Consider the following 23,979-nt stretch of genomic DNA (forward strand, 5'->3'; position numbering starts at 1 on the left):
TAATTATTACATAATATATTGTCTTTGTTTATTACAAGACGTTACAGTATGTAATGCATCACTTACTCAAGATATTTTTCAACAGAGATTGGAAAATACCATTATTAAACTCCTCTACAAGAAAACTGATAGGAGACATGTAAATAGCCACCGACCTGTCTCTCTGCTGACATTATTGTTCAAAATTATTGAGAAGCTGATGTATTCTAGAGTAGTATCTCGGATGAGCAACAGTAACATCCTCAGCAAAACGCAATTTGGATTTCAGAAGAGTTACCATACTGAGAATGTTATTTACACAATCACTCGCCAAATTTTAGAAGCTTTAAGTATGAAATTCCATTGGCTGGTAGTTCCTGTCATCTGTCTAAGACATTTGACTGTTGTAACCACAATATTCTTCTAGACAAAATCAGGTTTTAAGGAACTGATGGTATAGCCAAACCACTGTGGAGAAATCAAATATGAAGTTCCCAAAGGCTCAGTCTAAGACCTGCCATTGTTCCTCGTGCTTCTAAACAATCTTCCCTCTAATATACAACAAGGGCAATGGCTACTTTTGCGGATGGTACTAGGATTGCAATCAATCCAAGCATACATGCAGCAGCAGAAGACATGGTAAACAATGTTCTTGACAATGTCGTTGGTTTCTGAGAAAGTTCTCACTCTCAATTAAAAAAAAAAACCTAATTAATTCGTCACATCTAGAGATACTACACCAATGACAGCACGTCATAAGAAAATAATAAATAGGGTGAAAACTTCAAAATTTTTGGGTGGCCGTATTGGCGAGAATTTAAACTGGAAAAATCTCTTTTTAGGACTCCTAGAGCAACGTAGTTCAGCAACATGTACAATTAAATCACTGCGGATCTTAGACAAGACACATCAGTAAGGTGACATACACTCCTGGAAATTGAAATAAGAACACCGTGAATTCATTGTCCCGGGAAGGGGAAACTTTATTGACACATTCCTGGGGTCAGATACATCACATGATCACACTGACAGAACCACAGGCACATAGACACAGGCAACAGAGCATGCACAATGTCGGCACTAGTACAGTGTATGTCCACCTTTCGCAGCAATGCAGGCTGCTGTTCTCCCATGGAGACGATCGTAGAGATGCTGGATGTATTCCTGTGGAACGGCTTGCCATGCCATTTCCACCTGGCGCCTCAGTTGGACCAGCGTTCGTGCTGGACGTGCAGACCGCGTGAGACGACGCTTCATCCAGTCCCAAACATGCTCAATGGGGGACAGATCCGGAGATCTTGCTGGCCAGGGTAGTTGACTTACACCTTCTAGAGCACGTTGGGTGGCACGGGATACATGCGGACGTGCATTGTCCTGCTGGAACAGCAAGTTCCCTTGCCGGTCTAGGAATGGTAGAACGATGGGTTCGATGACGGTTTGGATGTACCGTGCACTATTCAGTGTCCCCTCGACGATCACCAGTGGTGTACGGCCAGTGTAGGAGATCGCTCCCCACACCATGATGCCGGGTGTTGGCCCTGTGTGCCTCGGTCGTATGCAGTCCTGATTGTGGCGCTCACCTGCACGGCGCCAAACACGCATACGACCATCATTGGCACCAAGGCAGAAGCGACTCTCATCGCTGAAGACGACACGTCTCCATTCGTCCCTCCATTCACGCCTGTCGCGACACCACTGGAGGCGGGCTGCACGATGTTGGGGCGTGAGCGGAAGACGGCCTAACGGTGTGCGGGACCGTAGCCCAGCTTCATGGAGACGGTTGCGAATGGTCCTCGCCGATACCCCAGGAGCATCATGTCCCTAATTTGCTGGGAAGTGGCGGTGCGGTCCCCTACGGCACTGCGTAGGATCCTACGGTCTTGGCATGCATCCATGCGTCGCTGCGGTCCGGTCCCAGGTCGACGGGCACGTGCACCTTCCGCCGACCACTGGCGACAACATCGATGTACTGTGGAGACCTCACGCCCCACGTGTTGAGCAATTCGGCGGTACGTCCACACGGCCTCCCGCATGCCCACTATACGCCCTCGCTCAAAGTCCGTCAACTGCACATACGGTTCACGTCCACGCTGTCGCGGCATGCTACCAGTGTTAAAGACTGCGATGGAGCTCCGTATGCCACGGCAAACTGGCTGACACTGACGGCGGCGGTGCACAAATGCTGCGCAGCTAGCGCCATTCGACGGCCAACACCGCGGTTCCTGGTGTGTCCGCTGTGCCGTGCGTGTGATCATTGCTTGTACAGCCCTCTCGCAGTGTCCGGAGCAAGTATGGTGGGTCTGACACACCGGTGTCAATGTGTTCTTTTTTCCATTTCCAGGAGTGTATTTTGCGTATTTTCATTCAATAATGTCGTATAGAATAATGTTCTAGGGTAACTCATGCTTAAGAAAGAACTCTTCAGCGCTCAAAAAGTCCTGTGAGAATAATATGTGATGCTCACCATGCTCGTCTGGTAGATGTCTTTTTAAGGAGTTGGGCATTCTAATTACTGCTTCACAGTATATTTATTCCCTCATGAAGTAATCAACTGCAGTTTAAAAGGAACAATGACTTACACAATTATAATATCAGAAGGAATATGACATCTATTACTTCACATTAAGGGGTGCACAATACTGCAACTGAAATCATTGATAACGTTCCTAGTGAAATAAATTGTCTGACAGGCAGATAAGTATTAAAACAAACTGGAGAAGTTTGTCCTTGATAGATTTTATTCCATAGAAAAATTTCTTTTATTGTAACATGTAAAAGGTGAGAGGTAGGAATTATTAGCTCACAATAATAATAAGATTAAAAACATAAAACTTTTAAATGGAGCCATATTTAAAAATTAGTTAGCGATGCGAAAGTAAAATGTCTGGTTCCACATCATTACGATTTTTCATGCAAATGATCCGTGGAACATGAAACTAATTTACTAACAGTGCTTTTGTAATGTATATTTTCGTCGATTCTGTTTGAGTTTACCACATATTTCCAATGCTGAAAGCACGTCTGTGGTTACATGTCGTACGTAGCCCAACGGCAGAATTTAGCTACTTAAGTGTCGTTGTAGTTATGTACGCTGCCTTTTCAAGTTTGTAGCTGTAACTTCAGATATTGTGCCCAAAAGGGAATGTAGCTTTTTTCCTTCCATCGCTGACGTGAGACATTTTTAATTGGCATTCTGTATTGACAATTTGATGTGTCTCTGATATTAGGCAAGAAGCCAATTTCGCGAACTGACTCTGAGATGGAGTTGATATCAATGAAGTTTTGTTGTGCTGGTACGTAATCTAAATAAAGTGTCAACAGGGAGATCAGTGGAATAATTCTATTTATGCGAACTTTTAAATTACCCTTGTTTTGTGTATTTTGTCCAAATGAATAAAAATGAACAAAGTGCTATAGTAAAATTCGTTGGCCGGGACGAATTTAAACTAATATTGATGACGATTTGAAGGGAGTCTGCTCCTCCAGTTACTGCCGTCACGAAATAGGCCGGTGGTGACAAACGTGGCGAATGTCTCTAGTATGTGGTCCATTGAATGATCATTTCAAAACTACAACCATAAACATGCACATGCTTAACTTTCATTGGATGTTACTGGATGATCGACAACTTAATGTGTGTGAAATATCTTATGTTTTAAGTGAAAACAAAGCGTATAGTACAGTTCACATCAAGGAATGACTACGAGAAATCTCGTGTAAGAGCTGTGCAATATTGCTGAAAGCTGGACACAAGCAAAAACGGAACGCAGTTCTCAATAATGTTTATACTGTTTTAAAGAGGATCTGTCAGTTTTGTGAGCTGTTTAGTTTCTACGGATAAAATGTTGGTCGACAGCACATCACAGACCAAGCATCAATAAAATGTGTGGATGGTAACCGATAACCGTGCAGGAAGAATGGTCTTTTCGCTTTACCAGAAAGGATATATTTCCTGATAAATAAAAGTGCGTCTTCTTACTGATACTTTCCAAAAGGTAAAACAGTAACTGCTGATTGCTTTGGAACAAACGGAGGATAAAAATCCTATTAAGGTGTTCGAATCCAAAACAAAATAAACCTGCTCAAAAAGGTGTTTGAGTGCTGGGAAGGCTGAAGGATTAGCATAAGACTTTTGTATGGTGCACTTATTCACCACTTGTAACATCTCCTGCCTGTCACATCTGCAAAGCTGGGCTCTGTCAGTCCTATGAATTTTACATTCACTTTGCGGACGGTATGCTCTTAGTATGAAGAAAGTTGTGCACCAAGCGTTGGTGCGAAATGACACTATATCGAAAATTCTTCTGACAGGAAGAGAAAGTTTCACACTTGCGACATACTTCATGCACATGTTAGAATTGTAAGGGCAGATTGACATTGTTTGCCATTATAATCAGTTATTTCATTCCTGAAGACAGACTGAGGAAGAACAGTGCATATTTAAAATTTTGACCATGGCTGTAAACAGCAACTGTAAACCGATAGTCTTGGAAAGCATGAAAGAATCAGTCAACCATTTGCGTGACATAGGTTTATTATAACTTTTTCAACACAACATGCACCAAGTGTAACTTCCTCCTTCTGAAGAAGATATTTTTATAACTATCGAAACATACGTCCAGGGTTCTGACGATATGCTACGCAACGATTTGGCCGACTCTTTCTCATTCGTGTAGGTCTCAGATGAATGCTGTGGTAACGTGGAAAACACATAAATGCCACCTCATGAATGCAGAACTGCTTCCGCAACAGCGTCGGTTTTGTGATACAATCCCACGACCCGAACAGAGGTTGAAGCATGTGCTGGTATTCGTGGTACCTGCCCTCCTGTGGTTTGCCGAAAGTAACTCGACACCTGAGGTGGAACATGAACACCCGCAGTCTATTGTTAACGCGCAGGCCTCGCGGTGGACGATCGATGTGTACTGCGTTAGCTTCGCAGCTAGCACAATAGCGTTACCTGTGCTAACGAGGATACGCTCGCCGGCATTGACATAACGTTCCGTAGAACAAGGGCGCCTTTTTGACTGGAAATATGTTTCCTTTTTGGGTCATCTGTCTTTTGGCTGGTTGAATGCGGCCCGCCACGACTTCCTTTTCTGTGGCAGCCTTCCTGTCTCAGAGTAGCACTTGTAATAAGCCAGGATTTTATAGAATTTCTCTTAATTACGGAAATATAAGATACCACTTGATTTGTTAAACCATGTTTCTTTTTTTCGTTGTAAAGTATCTATTCACGTTTTTTGATATTTACGAAGCTTATTAGCTCTCGGGCGAAGCTTTGGCTTATATATATGTTTTGCTCATTATATTTCGGTAGTTCCACACGCTATCATGTTATACCAGGAAAATTAGTTTCCCTATGAATGTCACTAAAGATTCGTAAAACAAAGCCTCATTTTCATTTCTTTTTTGTACAATCGTTTTAACATCATAGAACGAAGGCTTTCACGACCGGATGACATAGCAGCTGGTAAACCTTTCGGGATGTGAGGTCGTGATCCAAGAAACTCTTCTGTTCCTGACGTTTCGTCCAGGACTGCGCTGGACATCCTCAGAGGCGCTCCTCCACTGAGTCTTGCCGACTGACAGGTCGGACGTACGAGTGCGACATATATACCGTAGTAAAAGGGGGCGTGGTCGAAGTAACACATGATGAGCAGAGATAATCCTTGTCAAAAGTAAAACTTAACTATCGATTGTCGTCTTGTCAAAGATAAAATTGGCTAGCGATTCTGTAGAGCTATTGTCTATATGTCGCTCCCCTTGGTAGTTCCAATATAAACTTTACCACACGTATACGGAATTTTATATACACCACATGTGGAAAGAGGAGGGCGTTTATACTTCACAGACTTATTTTCTTTGTTGGTCTAAAGACTGGTCTGACGTCATGTTTCTGTAAAATCTTACCTATCTGATCCGTTACTTTTTTAATCAAAAGGAGAGAAACTGTATTTTTCCGTCGTTGTGGTTCATCCTTGTTATTCAGTCTTCTGTTCCTTGGTCGTCACTAGTATCTCTACCTTGCTCGCGAACTGTTCGAGACTCATTACCATGACTACTTAGAACAAAGAGGTACTCTGAACTAAGTTTTTACTATGCAAACTGTAACTTTAACAGTTGTTGAATATTTTTTTGAGGTGTCTACCGAATTGGAAGAACTGCAAATAATTTTTTTTGGTAAGGTTATGCAGACATCACTACTCTTGTTGCAAAAGCCAACTATAAATTAAGTACAAACTTTCCAATCGTTATAAAGTTTCCTTTTAACTACTTACTACAAATATTGCTGTTGAAGTGATAAACACTAATACGGCTCAAAAATAGCTCTGAGCACTATGCGACTTAACTCCTGAGGTCATCAGTCACCTAGAACTTAGAACTAATTAAACCTAACTAACCTAAGGACATCACACACATCCATGCCCGAGGTAGGAATCGGACCTGCGACCGTAGCGGTTGCTCGGTTCCAGACTGTAGCGCCTAGAACCGCACTAATACGCGATAAAGACAGACTAATATACTTTTTCGCTGTGTTAAGAGGTACTTTATACACGTTTACCCATCGTCCTCAATTCTTTGTGGGATACATTGCAGTCTCTGTCACCCATTGCAATTTTTGCCACCTAAAGTTCCCACTAGTACCATGTACATTATTGTCTGACGCCTTATCACATGTCTTAACATACTGTCCCTTTCTTCTTTTCAGCCTTTCCCACATATTTCTTTTCTAGCTGATTCTGCGGAGAATCTCGTTTCTTATTACTCCACCAAATTTTCAAAGCCATTCTTTAACGCAATAGCTGAAACGATTTGACTTCCTTTGTTACCAGTTTTCCCAGAGACCTTGATTCACTTTGATATAATACTGTGCTCCGAACGTACATTCTCAGAAATTTTTCCTCAAATTTTGGTGTTTGGTTGATACTAGCAGACTTCTTTTGGCCAAGAGAGCATCCTTGCTTGTGGCCGCTGATTTTTGTGTCCTTGTTTCGTCTACTAAAAGTTATTTTGCGTCCAAGACATCAGGCTTCTTTCACTTCGTCTACATCGTGGTTGCCAATTTTGATGTAAGCGTCACTGATAGTCACATTTTCCCTACTTCTCATTAATCATTTCTTCAACTTACTCTCATAGCGTATTCTGTGCCCATTCCCACTGAATAGGTCTTCTAATTCTTCTTTACATTCACTAACGATCATCAGCGAATCTATCATTGGTATCTATTCACTTCGGAAGCGTTCTTTTATTTCCACCACTGCTTCTTTGCTCTATGGCGTGAACAGCAAGGGCGAAAGACTGTATTCTGATGTTACAACCGTCCTTCTTCGTCTTAAACGTATTGTATAATAGCAGTCTTTCTTTTCTCCTTGCACCTCTTTTTCTGAGAATTTCGAACATCTTGCAACATTTTACGTCTAAGATGGGAAATCCTATGAAAGTGTAATGACATTTTGAAAGTCTTGCTTCTATTATCAAGCTCATCAGTCTTCCCTTTACGTTTCCTACACCTAAAATGATCATCATTTAGCAGATCCTTAATTTTCGTATCCATTCTTCTGTACATTATTGACAGTAGCTTGGAAGCGTAAGTTGTTAAGCTGATGGGCGATTGTTTTTGCTGTCATCTCCCGTTTGTATATTTTTGTAAAAGTATAATGATGGTCTCCAGTCTCATAGATTTTACTCACCAACTTATATAGCTGTTATGCTGCCACCTACCCGGTGGGTGAAATGGCAGTTGATTCGGGAACAGTTAAATGGCAAGAAACTTTGTATTTCGCACACTAAAGACGCTCATTTAAATTTTCGGGAATCTGCAAGAACTTTATTACAAACATTAACAATCTTAACTGCATTATTATTATTATTTGTTTATTTCATGTTTTGTACAATTTCGATTGTTTGTTTCACTGACAAGATGAATTTATCACCAGAACGTTAAAATGAAAATCTTTGGTGTAGCCTATTACCACTTATCCAGACGAATACAACTTTTCATCATGCATGTTTAATTTATTGATTACCCAACTTGTATTTTCATTTAATTCGCAAAACTTGCTGATGTCTCATAATTCAGGCGGCAGGATCACATACGAAACAAATATTTTGCAGCGAGTTTAGCTGTTGGGCTTAAAGTAGATGATACACGACTCGTCCCTATGACAACAGAGAGCAACTATTTCAAAATTGAGTTATACATTTGCCCACTCGTGAGCCATAATTGGTATGTCTCGTCTGGGACAGACGATTGTGAGAATAAATCATACCATCGCAACTGGGGTTTGTCCAAGATTGAACTCGTAAGCGAGATTATTCATCCGGAGACACACAAATAACGTAGGTCCAGAATCATGACGTTTCTGGACAACGAAAATCTGCTCTATAAATATAAAAATGGATTCTGCAAACAGATCGTACGAAACGCAGTTGGCCCTGATCCTCCATGAAATACTTGATGCTGCAGGTAACGGCGCTCAGGTTGATGCCGTATTCCTTGACTTTTGGAAGGTATTTGACTCCGTCTCCACATTGCTGTTTAGTGCAAAACAAAGGGGGCTATCTAGTACCGGACCAGATTTACGACTTGATTCAAGACTTTCTTGCAGATAGAACTCAACACGTCGCTCTTAACGGAAGAAACTCGACAGATATAAAGGTTATTTCCGGAGAACCCCCATCTAGGAGTAATTGTCTAGAGCGCGCATAATGGGATTGACCACGTAAGACAAATAGTAGGAAAAACAAATCCCGGTCTGAGATCCGTAGGAAGAATCTTAAGACATTGTAAGTCACTTACAACCAATTCTTGATTATTGTTCATCAGTATGGGATCCTTAACAGGTAGCATTGATTGAAGAGGTAAAAGAGATCGAACGAAGAGAGGCGTCTTTCGTCAAGGGGCCGTTTAGTTTGCGCGAGAGCCAAACAACAAACTCCAGTGGCAGATGTTACAGGAGAAGCGTTGTGCACCACGGAGAAGTTTTCTATCAAAATTTTTAGAGCGCTTCCCGGAAGAATCGGACAACATATTATTCCTCTCAAATACATCTCGCGAAACGATCACGATGAGAAAACTCGAGAAATTAGAGCCATTACAGAGGCTTGCCAACTATCATTGTTCCCACGCGCCATTCGCGAGTGTAACAGGGTAGAGGAGATCAGTTAGAGGCACCAGAAGTACCCTCCACCACACACCATTAGGTGGGTTGTTGAGTATGACGCAGATATTGTTACGTTTCATAGATCCCCTTGTAAATGGTTGGGTACACCGATTCGAAATTCGAACGAAAGCAAGGGTACCCGATCCCAACAGCACCGTGCCCAGTGAAGCACTGTGTTGTTGAAACCAATCTTCGAGTTTAGGACAGCTTTCCGTATATAAATTAGTGTCACAAAATATTTCGTATCTGCGAATATTCGTTAGGCAGCAGTACTGATGATTGTCGTCACAATTTCAAACAGATTGTTTTTTCTTTCCTATTTTGTTGTTTCTTGTATTGTCATGTGAAGATATTTTTTATTTTTTTCTGTTTCGGTAGTTTCCTGAAATATTTATCATGTGTGCTGATGAATTCATATTTCTGCGGCAAATTGTTCACAGGTGTGGGCAGGTATTATTGCGTGAAACATTACCATCAGCTGCAGATAACTTTTAGGGTAGTACAGTGATGTGGGTAAAAACACGGCATGTTACTGTAGTTACTAGTGGATGGTCTGTAGCACCTCCAAGTTGACAACAATAAAATAAACAAAAGTTACAGAAAATGTTCTTTAGCACGCAAACAAAACACTGCTGAATATTGTATCAAAAATTATGTTTGGAATAATAAGGTGTAGACTGAGGTGTTGCTGTGAACCGTGGGACCTGTCCCTGAAATAGACTCTTGGGTTTCGGGAATGTAATAGCGTAAATGACATACTTGCGACAGCATACGACTCAATGCAAGTTGATGTTCTTGTAGCGAAGTTTTCTTACATAATTTAATGTACACCGATGTCGTTGTTACACACCAAATATTATATCTCAGAGTCAAGAAAACGTAGCTGCTACGTGTGTTTATGTAAAACACTTGCAGTACGTTGGCGAAACACGCGATAAACCTCTAACAAAATGCCAGCAAAGCCGAGAAAAAAGAAAAATGTAGTGGAACTTTTTTCTTAGATATGGAGTTATGCACCTCAATTAGCAAATAACAGTGAACCCACGAGTCTTTAAAGAATCTGACTCCCTTGTATAAAGCCGCTTCAAACGTCTGATTGCTTTACAAATGTGTTGCTGTGTTGAACATCTGTCGTTATGCATTTAAGCGAGAAAAAATTTAGAAAAGATTGTAAATTATGGTTGAAGTCTATATGCTTCCACAACAAGTGTCATTTCGGATAAATAATTTTTGGTATTAGTTCACGTCTTGTAACTACTAAAACGACTAAATTGCCGATGTCTCGACCGACTTGCTACCGTCTTCTTCAGGGCTGTATACTAGTATACTAGTGAATATGTATACTAGTGAATATCTTCCTTTATATACCGTTATTTTAGATTATCTGGTAGCTATCGACGACACATATATGTATTGTCATTGGACAGTTTGAAAATGCTGTTATGCAGAGGTGGCTGTACGGTACGCTATTGCCTGTGCCACCATGGTGACTGGCTGGAAGGCAGCTCTTGTAGGTGATTGCCAGAAGGTTGCGTATCGACTGGCTGTTGGCTGTGGCACTCTGGTAAGTGGTTGGCAGGCAAACTCTCGTTGGTGACTGGAAGGCAATAGCAAATTGGCGGCTTGTATTGCGTTTTCTGCAGTGAGGCATTAGGGCCTGAAGGCAGTTGTTTCGTGGCCGCCCTCCACTCTGCCAAACATAAGTGGCGCTGCAGGGTTGCAGTCGCCGACAGCCAGGCGGCAGATAACTTGTAGCCATCCGCCCTGTTCATGTTGCTGGGGAGTTTAAATATTTCAATTTACTCTCTTATTTTCCGTTGCTGCATCCACGGCTGCCGAGTTAGCACGCGAGTTTCTTGAAAACTGACTGGACGGTCACGTTCCTGGTGGTGTTCTGCTACAGCTGACTTGTTGTCCCAATCGTTCGTAACGTTCACGCTCCGAAACGCAAGTGCTAATGGATTTCCCGGTTCCACCAACATAGACTTCACCGCATTCACACCGAAGTTCGTAGACACCTGCAGTATGTAGCGCATTCACGGGATACTTAGTGGGCCTCAACAAATCTCGGATCTTGCGGCCACTCTGAAATATAAGTCTGATTCCTGCGCGAAGCAGCACCTTGTCTACACGATCGTTGACGCCTCTCACGTATGCGAGCAACAGGAAGTGTATCTTCTCTACCTTTCATTTATCTTTGCTGTACTTCATAACGTTGTATGTCTCTGTTCTTGTCTCCATTCACCCGAAATGTTGTCTTGAGCTCGTTCAGATCCCGTTGTATGTGGTTAGTGTCCCTAATCCGGTGAGTTTTTGTGCTAGATGGTGGCGCGAGTCCACGTGTAGGCATCAGCTAATTTTCGTCGCTTTCCTGTAGACTTTATGGTCTATTTTGCTGCTAGATGTTCTGTAGACCTTTACATCCAGGAGGGAATCATCCGTTGCTTTCCATTTATAGCGTGAACTACATGTTCTTGTATTAGTCGTTGACGTGTTAATGAAATCTGCGTAGTTCTGTTTTCCCATGCGCCATACGACGGACTTGTCGTCCACGCACCTCAGCCAGCAGCACGGGCGCAATGGTATGTGCTCCCTGCCGCCGTTGGATAAGCAGCTGCAGCTGCTGCAGCAGCAAGTCGTATACTCCTAGCTCACTCATTTGTTACATAGTTTAATTCTTAATTTCTTTGAGTGTTTTTGGTACTTGCATTGTTTGATACATAAATTTCGGGCATATTGTAGTATTTGAGAGTTGTAGCATCGCGTTTTCGTACCTGAATAGTGTAAATTCGCGTAGTCTCCTTCCGCCGACGAGCAGTGTGTCAGCAGTGCGCAAGTAGCAGCATTACTGCATTTACTAGGCAATCTTGTATTTTATTAACCGTTTAAATTTTGTCGATTTGTTTGCGCTCTCTGTAGATTAGTTCAGACGTTCTTTGCAAAACAGTTTTTAGCATGGATAGGGACTGCAACTGCTGTGTTCGGATGCAGGCTGAGTTGGCATCCCTTCGCTCCCAGCTTCAGGCAGTGTTGGCTTCGGTCACACAGCTTGAGGCTGTTGCCAATGGGCACCACTGTGGGGGTCCGGATGGGGGTTTGTCGGGGACGGCCAGCTCGTCCCACGCATCCCCCGATCGGACTAAGACTGTGGTTGCCCGGGATACTGCCCACATTGAGGCTGATCCCTCACCTGTGGTAGAGTGGGAGGTCGTCTTGAGGTGTGGCAGGGGGCGAAAGACATTCCGGAGGGCTGAACGGAAGGCCTCTCCAGTTTGTCTGACGAACCGGTTTCAGGCTCTGTCTCAGGCTGATACTGATCTTCGGCCTGACATGGCTGCTTGTCCTGTTCCAGAGGTTGCCCCTCAGTCTGCAAGATCCGGGCGGTCGCAGAGGGTGGGCTTACTGGTAGTTGGGAGCTCCAACGTCAGGCGCGTAATGGGGCCCCTTAGGGAAATGGCAGCAAGAGAGGGGAAGAAAACCAATGTGCACTCCGTGTGCATACCGGGGGGAGTCATTCCAGATGTGGAAAGGGTCCTTCCGGATGCCATGAAGGGTACAGGGTGCACCCATCTGCAGGTGGTCGCTCATGTCGGCACCAATGATGTGTGTCGCTATGGATCGGAGGAAATCCTCTCTGGCTTCCGGCGGCTATCTGATTTGGTGAAGACTGCCAGTCTCGCTAGCGGGATGAGAGCAGAGCTCACCATCTGCAGCATCGTCGACAGGACTGACTGCGGACCTTTGGTACAGAGCCGAGTGGAGGGTCTGAATCAGAGGCTGAGACGGTTCTGCGACTATGTGGGCTGCAGATTCCTCGACTTGCGCCATAGGGTGGTGGGGTTTCGGGTTACGCTGGATAGGGCAGGAGTCCACTACACGCAGCAAGCGGCTACACGGGTAGCAGGGGTTGTGTGGCGTGGACTGGGCGGTTTTTTAGGTTAGATGGCCTCGGGCAAGTACAGAAAGGGCAACAGCCTCAAAGGGTGCGGAGCAAAGTCAGGACATGCGGGGACCAAGCAGCAATCGGTATTGTAATTGTAAACTGTCGAAGCTGCGTTGGTAAAGTACCGGAACTTCAAGCGCTGATAGAAAGCACCGAAGCTGAAATCGTTATAGGTACAGAGAGCTGGCTTAAGCCAGAGATAAATTCTGCCGAAATTTTTACAAAGGTACAGACGGTGTTTAGGAAGGATAGATTGCATGCAACCGGTGGTGGAGTGTTCGTCGCTGTTAGTAGTAGTTTATCCTGTGGTGAAGTAGAAGTGGATAGTTCCTGTGAATTATTATGGGTGGAGGTTACACTCAACAACCGAGCTAGGTTAATAATTGGCTCCTTTTACCGACCTCCCGACTCAGCAGCGTTAGTGGCAGAACAACTGAGAGAAAATTTGGAATACATTTCATATAAATTTCCTCAGCATGTTATAGTCTTAGGAGGAGATTTCAATTTACCAGATATAGACTGGGACACTCAGATGTTTAGGACGGGTGGTAGGGACAGAGCATCGAGTGACATTATACTGAGTGCACTATCCGAAAATTACCTCGAGCAATTAAACAGAGAACCGACTCGTGGAGATAACATCTTGGACCTACTGTTAACAAACAGACCCGAACTTTTCGACTCTGTAAGTGCAGAACAGGGAATCAGTGATGATAAGGCCGTTGTAGCATCCCTGAATATGGAAGTTAATAGGAATATAAAAAAAGGGAGGAAGGTTTATCCGTTTAGCAATAGTAATAGAAGGCAGATTTCAGACTACCTAACAGATCAAAACGAAAATTTCTGTTCCGACACTGACAACGTTGAGTGTTTATGGGAAAAGTTCAAGGCAATCGTAAAATGCGTTTTATACAGATACGTGCCGAGTAAAACTGTGAGGGACGGGAAAAACCCGCCGTGGTACAACAACAAAGTTAGGAAACTACTGCGAAAGCAAAGAGAGCTTCACTCCAAGTTTAAACGCAGCCAAAACCTCTCAGACAAACAGAAGCTAAGCGATGTCAAAGTTAGCGTAAGGAGGGCTATGCGAGAAGCGTTCAGTGAATTCGAAAGTAAAATTCTATGTACAGACTTGACAGAAAATCCTAGGAAGTTCTGGTCTTACGTTAAATCAGTAAGTGGCTCGAAACAGCATATCCAGACACTCCGGGATGATGATGGCATTGAAACAGAGGATGACACGCGTAAAGCTGAAATACTAAACACCTTTTTCCAAAGCTGTTTCACAGAGGAAGACCGCACTGCAGTTCCTTCTCTAAATCCTCGCACAAACGAAAAAATGGCCGACATCGAAATAAGTGTCCAAGGAATAGAAAAGCAACTGGAATCACTCAACAGAGGAAAGTCCACTGGACCTGACGGGATACCAATTCGATTCTACACAGAGTACGCGAAAGAACTTGCCCCCCTTCTAACAGCCGTGTACCGCAAGTCTCTAGAGGAACGGAGGGTTCCAAATGATTGGAAAAGAGCACAGGTAATCCCAGTCTTCAAGAAGGGTCGTCGAGCAGATGCGCAAAACTATAGACCTATATCTCTGACGTCGATCTGTTGTAGAATTTTAGAACATGTTTTTTGCTCGAGTATCATGTCGTTTTTGGAAACCCAGAATCTACTATGTAGGAATCAACATGGATTCCGGAAACAGCGATCGTGTGAGACCCAACTCGCGTTATTTGTTCATGAGACCCAGAAAATATTAGATACAGGCTCCCAGGTAGATGCTATTTTTCTTGACTTCCGGAAGGCGTTCGATACAGTTGCGCACTGTCGCCTGATAAACAAAGTAAGAGCCTACGGAATATCAGACCAGCTGTGTGGCTGGATTGAAGAGTTTTTAGCAAACAGAACACAGCATGTTGTTATCAATGGAGAGACGTCTACAGACGTTAAGGTAACCTCTGGCGTGCCACAGGGGAGCGTTATGGGACCATTGCTTTTCACAATATATATAAATGACCTAGTAGATAGTGTCGGAAGTTCCATGCGGCTTTTCGCGGATGATGCTGTAGTATACAGAGAAGTTGCAGCATTAGAAAATTGTAGCGAAATGCAGGAAGATCTGCAGCGGATAGGCACTTGGTGCAGAGAGTGGCAACTGTCCCTTAACATAGACAAATGTAATGTATTGCGAATACATAGAAAGAAGGATCCTTTATTGTATGATTATATGATAGCGGAACAAACACTGGTAGCAGTTACTTCTGTAAAATATCTGGGAGTATGCGTGCGGAACGATTTGAAGTGGAATGATCATATAAAATTAATTGTTGATCAGGCGGGTACCAGGTTGAGATTCATTGGGAGAGTGCTTAGAAAATGTAGTCCAGCAACAAAGGAGGTGGCTTACAAAACACTCGTTCGACCTATACTTGAGTATTGCTCATCAGTGTGGGATCCGTACCAGATCGGGTTGACGGAGGAGATGGAGAAGATCCAAAGAAGAGCGGCGCGTTTCGTCACAGGGTTATTTGGTAACCGTGATAGCGTTACGGAGATGTTTAATAAACTCAAGTGGCAGACTCTGCAAGAGAGGCGCTCTGCATCGCGGTGTAGCTTGCTCGTCAGGTTTCGAGAGGGTGCGTTTCTGGATGAGGTATCGAGTATATTGCTTCCCCCTAATTATACCTCCCGAGGAGATCACGAATGTAAAATTAGAGAGATTAGAGCGCGCACGGAGGCTTTCAGACAGTCGTTCTTCCCGCGAACCATACGTGACTGGAACAGGAAAGGGAGGTAATGACAGTGGCACGTAAGGTGCCCTCCGCCACACACCGTTGGGTGGCTTGCGGAGTATGAATGTAGATGTAGATGTAGATGTAGATGGTGGAACTGGGAGACCTGGTAGCACTCGCGGTTCTGCGCAAGAAAGTTTTGTCCTCAGGGGTGCAGCATTCGTTTGATGGGAATTGGCTTGGCGACTAAAGGGATGCAGACCTGCATCGCGAGGATAGTGAAAACTTTTGAAAAAAAAGTGTCAATCTTGAGGTGTGCTGGTGCCCGTGAGATGTACGGCTGTTGATGTGGAACAGTCTTTAGGGGGCAATCTCTGAGGAACCTGCCGCACCTCAGATACTTAGGAGTTACTCAGGCATGTCTGGGCAGACTGTTTGTTTCCATAACTGCTCGTGGAATCACTATGGCATCCAGAACTTCTCATACACTTCCTCCGGATGGTTTGGGTGGTCTGTTCGGTAGTACTTGCACCCACCCTTCAAAGCAAGCACGGGACAATAGCCCTCCTGAGCGATCTTCCTATAAAGTTCAGGTATTTATTGTGGCAGAGCGCATACAGCATGTCAAAATGTGTTTTTTGTTATCAGGAGGGAAGAAGGTATATTTGAGAATGTATTGCTCTTCTGTATCTAGGAAGGTCTTAACGGTTTGAATGGAAACCTCAAATCTGTTAAACGGTTGCATAATGACACATTGCTGGTCGAAACAGCGACATCACAGCACGTTAACAACCTTCCGAAGTGCAAATTTTGGGGTGAGTATCTTGTTGCAGTTAAACAGCACCATATACTTATCTACAGTCAAAGAGAGGTGCCACGCAGTGACATCACGGATTCAGACACTTCTGAGCTACAGCGGGAATAGGTTTACGAAGGAGTCATTGAGATGAATCAAGTAATTCGTTGTGTATCTGGAAAACCGAAAATATGAGACTCATTTTCATTGACTTTCGATTCGCCGGCTTTGCCATATTGTATTAATGGTGGATTTTTACCACTGAAAGTTGGAGAATGCTTCCCCAAACCTACGAGGTTTTTCAAGTTCAGGAAGTTCGGGCACACTACTCTCGGGTGTAATGAACGAGCTACGTGTGGTAAGTGAGGTGTGGCCGCCCATCCTGACGGAACTACCTGTACATCCTCTGACCTTTGCGTCAACTGTTCAGATCCACATCCAGCTTCGAGCAGAGTGTGTGTGGTGTACGAGGAAGAAAAGAATATCCAGAAGTTAAAGGTGACTAAACGCGTTTCTTACCCTGAATCGAGGAAGATGTACAAATCCCTTTAACCCCCAACGTTTTCCACTTCATCTGGCGCAGTACTCGCGAAGATATCTGCGGCTGCCAGTCTTACCATCCAGACGTCACCTCTGGACCTCCATACCAAGAAATGCTCTTGCAAGTGCAGGTGTGGCAGCGGAAGTTCAGATGGAACTGTTTCTGTCTCCATGCAAACTCCTACAGTGACCACTGATTCCACTCCTGATGTATCTGTCTCCGCAAGGACTCCAAAGGTGACTACTGCTTTCGCTCCTGCTACTGATGCTACTTCGGCAAGGCAAATGCAGCACCCTGAATTGACACAGCCCGCCTCGGTGTCGTCGAATCTGAAGAAGAAGACTAAGGTTAAACGTACTTTCAAGAAGGCAGAATCGGAGTAGATGGCTCATCAGATTGAGGAACACTAAAAGGATGACGACTAGGCTTTTTCAGCCGACCACTGTGACTGTGCGGTTGTTCATGCTGAAAGGGTCTATGCAGGATAATTGATCGGCTGTGCTGTATTATTTCCAGACTGTGTCGTCATGATTCGCTTACCTGGTACGTTTACAGTCAATGACATTGAATTATATGAGATCTCGAGGGAACTCGAGAAGATGCAGTGCCTTCCTGCTACAAATTCCTCATCTGCACATGCTCCCTAAGTGCAGTTCAGGCTATAAATCATATGAACTCAGCCGAAAAGTACCTCCAGTTGATTCATGACACCCTTTTCCACTTACGGAGGCAGGGAAAGGATGTATCGTTCTGTTGGGTACCAGGGCACGTGAGCATTCAGAGTAATGAATCAGCAGATACATCAGCTACGGATGCCTGTTTGGATGTAAAAAATTTTGAATGTGCATCCGCTGTTCATGCAGTTACCTCGCTATTGAGACAGCAACATGCTTCTGTAGTAGAAGGAGTGGTTAGAGTTGGAGAACAACAAGCTGAGGCCTGTAAAACCAACGACATTCTTCTTTTGCTGTTTTGTGTGACAGCGTGAGAGAGTCATATGATGGCTGTGGATTCCGTTTTTTCATTTACATTTTGTTGCATGTTTCTCACGATTGATAATCACACTGTACTCTTTTAGTTGAGTACAGTGGCTGAGGGCCTCGCTTTTGTGCTCCCTATACATACCACCACCATGAATGTTACGTCGACTGGAACAGACCAACAAGTCAGTTATAGCAGAACACCACTAGGACTGTGGCCGTGCTATCAATTATAAAGAACCTCGAGTGTTTTTTCGGTAGCAGTGGATGTAGCAACGGAAAATAACAAACTGAACGGAGAGGACTGTTACAAGTTCCTCCGGCCTGGCTGCCGGCGATTCCGGTCCGGCGGCGCCAGTTGACCTGGGATTGGCAGTGTAGACGGCGGTCATGAGACAACTGCCGTACAGCCTTAACGCCTCGCTTCAGGAAGACACCATAAAAACTACCATTTTGCTATTGCCTTCCAATCACCAGCGAGAGTTTGCCTGTGAATCACTTACCAGAGTGGCACAGGCAACACGATCAGTCATCTACAAGAGCTGCCTTCCAATCAGTCTCCAGAGTGGCATAGGCGACAGCGTACGGTACGGCCACCCTTCCGTAACAACCTCTTCAAACTGTCCAATGACGTCTCAGACATGTGATGTCGGTAGTCAAACAAATAACCGAAAATGAAAGTGTATAAGGGAAGACATTCACTAATATACAGCAATGAACCACTTCGAAGAGGACCGCAGCCAGTCGGTCGAGACGTCGTCAATTTAGCTATTTCAGTAGTTAGAAAGACATGGCCCAATACCCAAAATTATTTTATCCAAAATTCTTAAGATTGTTGAACCATCAAGTGGTGTCATTATGAAATAGTGGATGAAGATAGTCTGGATAATTTGCTTCCCATTTTAAGCAATGACAAGTTTTTCATGAATCTCAATATTTGTGAGCTGAACTAGGTGTCGTACAACAATATAATTTGGCAGGTAATTTCGGTGACAAATTGGTCTGCGAAGTGTGCAGTAAATACAGTTAGTAGCTAAGAAGTAATAATTTAAAACATTATGTCAGATGTTGAAGTTCTGTAGTGAGCTACTTTACGCAGACTTTTGTTGTTCGCGAATCTAAATAAGTATGGCGTCATATCTTCAAATCTACGTGTATTACAATGATTCAATTTTGAGCGTAGATTCGATACTGTCTGCCAACTGTGTTGCGAATGGAGTCAGTAGTAAAGAAGTAATGTCATGTCTGAAGCTGAAGTTTTACTCGTGAACAGTGAAAATGTGGTAAACGACTAACTTTTTGTGAGGGGTGCCGACGAGAAAAAGTTACGTAATGCTTTGAAACTAAGTGTAAAGTTTGTTGGAAGTCGTTAATCCTCCCATCCTCAGATACTGAATGAATATAGTTCGTGAATTTGAGCGCCGTCAATTGCACTGCTTCGAGACAAACAGTCAGTTTCAAACTGTAATACTTCTCTTATTCTACTAAACTTTTAACACAAGATTATACCGCTTAATGAGCAATTATGACAGAATTTTAAATTAATAAATTAGATCCATAACATTTCCTTGTTCCGGGATAGTCGACTACTAATATGAATTCCGTAGTTATATGAAAAGTAGGTTGAAATTTAAGAGATTAGTCAGGAAAAATAAATGCGCACAGAAGTAGAATACAGAAGTACTAATAAATAAAGAGATGCAATTGAGGTTCTCTGAGGCTATAGACACTGCGATGATGAGTAGTTGCCGGCCGCGGTGGTCTCGCGGTTCTAGGCGCTCAGTCCGGAACCGCGTGACAGCTACGGTCGCAGGTTCGAATCCTGCCTCGGGCATGGATGTGTGTGATGTCCTTAGGTTAGTTAGGTTTAAGTAGTTCTAAGTGCTAGGGGACTGATGACCACAGATGTTAAGTCCCATAGTGCTCAGAGCCATTTTTTTGATGACTAGTTCAGTAGGCAGTACAGTTGAGGAGGAATGGACATCTCTAAAGAGGACAATCACAGAGGTTCGAAAGAAAATCGTAGGTACAAGGAAGAAAATTGCGAAGAAAACATGGACAACAGATGAAGTACTTCAGCTGATTGACGAAAGAAGGAAGCACAACAATGTTTAGGGGAATTCAGGAATACAGAAATACAAGTCACTTAGGAATGGAATAAATAGGAAACGCAGGGAAGCAGAGGCGAAATGGCTGCTTGAGAAATATGAAGAAATTAAAAACGAATTGACTCAGCATATAGCACTGACTCAGCATATAGAAAAATCAAAGCAGCCTTCGGTGACATTAAAATCAAGCGTGGTGACATTTAGAGCGCGATGGGAATTCCACTGTTAAACGCAGAGGAGAGAGCGGATGGATAGAAAGAGTACATTGAAAGCCTCAGTGATGATGTGATAGAGTAAGAAACAAAAGTCTATAGAGAAGAGATGGTGGATCTAGTATTGGAACCAGGATTTAAAAGAGCTACGGAAGACTTAAAATCAAATAAGGTACAAGGTATAGATAACATTCCATCAGAATTTCTAAAATCGTTGGGGAAAGTGGCAACAAAACGACTACTCACGTTGGTGCGTAGAAATTATGAATCTGGCGGCATAGTATCTGACTTTCGGAAACACAATATCCACAAAATTACGAAGACAGAAAGAGCCGAAAAGTTTGAGAATTATCGCACAATCAGCTTAACACCTCATACATCCAAACTGCTTACAAGGATAACATACAGAAGCATGGAAAAGAAAATTGAGGATCTGTTAGATGGCGATCAATCGTTTGTTAGGAAAGATAAAGGCAGCAGTAAGGCAGCTATGACGTTCTATATCTACATCTACATGGATAGTCCGCGAATTACATTTAAGTGCCTGGCAGATGGTTCATCGAACCACTTCACAATTCTCTATTATTCCAATCTCGTATAGCGGGCGGAAAGAACGAACACACATATCTTTCCGTACGACCTCTGAATTCCCTTATTTTATCATGGTGTCGTTTCTCCCTATGTAGTCGGTGTCAACAAAATATTTTCGTATTCGGAGGAAGAAGTCGGTGATAGGAATTTCGTGAGAAGATTCCGTTGCTACGAAAAACGCCTTTGTTTTAATTATGTCCACCCCAAACACATTATCATTTCAGTGACACTCTCTCCCATATTTCGCGATAATACAAAACGTGCTGCCCTTCTTTGACCTTTTTCGATGTACTGGTTCAATCCTATCTGGTAAGGATCCCACACCGCTCAGCAGTAGTCTACAAGAGGAGGACAAACGTAGTGTAGGCAGTCTCCTTAGTAGACCTGTCACATTTTCTAAGTGTCCTGCCAATAAAACGCAGCCTTTGGTTAGCCTTCCCCACAACATTTTCTGTGTGTTCCTTCCAACTGAAGTTGTTCGTAATTGTAATTCCTAGGTATTTAGTTGAATTTATAGATTTGACTGATTTATCGTGTAACCCAACTTCAACGAATTCCTTTTAGCACTCGTGTGGATGACCTCACACTTTTCATTATGTCCGCAGCTCGTGGTCGTGCGGTAGCGTTCTCGCTTCCCACGCCCGGGTTCCCGGGTTCGATTCCCGGCGGGGTCAGGGATTTTCTCTGCCTCGTGATGACTGGGTGTTCTGTGATGTCCTTAGGTTAGTTAGGTTTAAGTAGTTCTAAGTTCTAGGGGACTGATGACCATAGATGTTAAGTCCCATAGTGCTCAGAGCCATTCGAACCATTCCACTTTTCATTATTTAGTATCAATTGCCAATTTTCGCACCGTAAAGATATATTTTCTAAATAGTTTTGCAATTTGTTTTGATATTCTGATGACGATAAACGACAGCGTCATCTGCAAACAACTTAAGAGGACTGTTCAAATTGTCTCCTAAATCATTTATATACATAAGGAGCAGCAAACGGTCTATAACACTACCTTGAGGAACGCCAGAAATAAGCTCTGTTTTACTCGATGTCTTTCTGTTGTGTCTAGACCATACAGCCTAGACACAATGCTGTAGCCGATAGGGCACGCAATGCTAACGCAGACGGGCGTGAAGTCTGGAACATGAGACTTATAAATGAATAAGAAGAAAAGTACGTATGCTTGTTACTTAACTTTTAATTAGTCCTTGGAATACATCTCTCTTGAATATTAGTAAGCTATAGGCACTGATACAAATGGCGCCTTGCTAGGTGGTCGCCATTTAACTTAGCAGAGGGCTATTCTACTGTCTATCTCTCGGCAAATGAGAGCAAGGCTTAGCACGTCCTATCGCTAGCTATGTTGTCCGTACAACTGGGGACGAGGTCTCCTCAGTCTCTCGAGACCTGCCTTGTGGTGGCGCTAGGTTTGCGATCCCACAGTGGCGACACGCGGGTCCGACATGTACTACAGGACCGCGGCCGATTTAAGTTACCACCTAGCAAGTGTGGTGTCTAGCGGTGACACCACACTTTCCATCAGTAACTACGAACTATGACCTCTCTGACAGGAAATCACGAATCCAGTCACATAACTGAGACAATTTTCCACAAACACACAATTTCACTACATGCCGCTTGTGTGGTACAGCGTCAAAAGCCTTCCGGAAATCTAGAAATTCGGAATCAATCTGAAATCGTTTGTAAATAGCACTCAACACTTCATGCGAATAAAGATCTAGTTGTGCTTCACAAGAAGGATGTTTTCTAAATCCATGTTGAGTGTGTGTCAATAGACCGTTTTCTGCGAGATAATTCATAATATCCGAACACAATATATGTTCCAGAATCCTGCTGCACATCGACGTTAAAGATATGAACCTGTAATTTAGTGGATTACTCCTACTACCTTTCTTGAATTTTGGTGTGACCTGTGCAACTGTCCAGACTTTGAGTGCTGATCTTTCGTCGAGGGAACGGTTGTATATGATTGTTAAGAATGAAGCTATTGCATCAGCATACTCTGAAAGGAACCTCATTGGTATACAGTCTGGACCGGAAGACTTGTGATTTAAGTTGCTTCACTACTCCGAAGATATATACTTCTACGCTACTCATGTTGGCAGCTGTTCTTGATTCGAATTCTGGAATATTTACTTCGTCTTCTTTTGTGAAGGAATTTCGGAAGGCTATGTTTAACAGCTTTGCTTTCGCAGCACTGTCTTCAATAGTATCTCCATTGCTATCGCGCAGAGAAGACATTGATTGTGTCTTGCTGCTTGTATAGTTTACATACGACCAGAATCTCTGTTATAAGCATCCCGCATTTAATTCCGCTCTAAATTTTGTGCTTGTATAAAAAATCGCTAATCTTGGGGATTTTGCGTCTGTTTAAATTTGATATGTTTTTTCCGTTGTTTCTGCAACAGTATTCTACCCGTTTTGTGTACCAAGGAGGATCAGCTCCATCGTTTGTTAATTTATTTGGTATAAATCTCCCAGTTTCTGCCAATGCTATTTCATTGAATTCAAGCCACATCTGGTCTACATTTAGACTGTTAATCTACAAGGAGTGGAGATTGTCTCTCAGGAAGGCGTCAAGTGAATTTGCTGTTGATAATGGAAGAAAAATCAAGACAGATTCACTGGATTTGTCCACCTGGAAAAAGCATTCAATAATGTAAAATGGTGCAAGGTGTTGAAAAAGAGAGGTAAGCTATAGGGAGAGACGGGTGACATACAATATGTACAAGGGTCAAGAGGGAATAACAAGAATGGACGACCAAGAACGAAGTGGTCAGATTAAAGTGGGTGTAAGATAGGAGTGCCCTCTTTCGCTCCTCCTTTTCAGTCTACACATCGAAGAAGCAATAAAGGAAATAAAAGAAAGGTTTAAGAGGTGGATTAAAATTCAGGGTGAAAGGCTATCAATG

This window comes from Schistocerca nitens, chromosome 4 (genome assembly GCF_023898315.1).
Source record: "Schistocerca nitens isolate TAMUIC-IGC-003100 chromosome 4, iqSchNite1.1, whole genome shotgun sequence".
NCBI lineage: Eukaryota > Metazoa > Arthropoda > Insecta > Orthoptera > Acrididae > Schistocerca > Schistocerca nitens.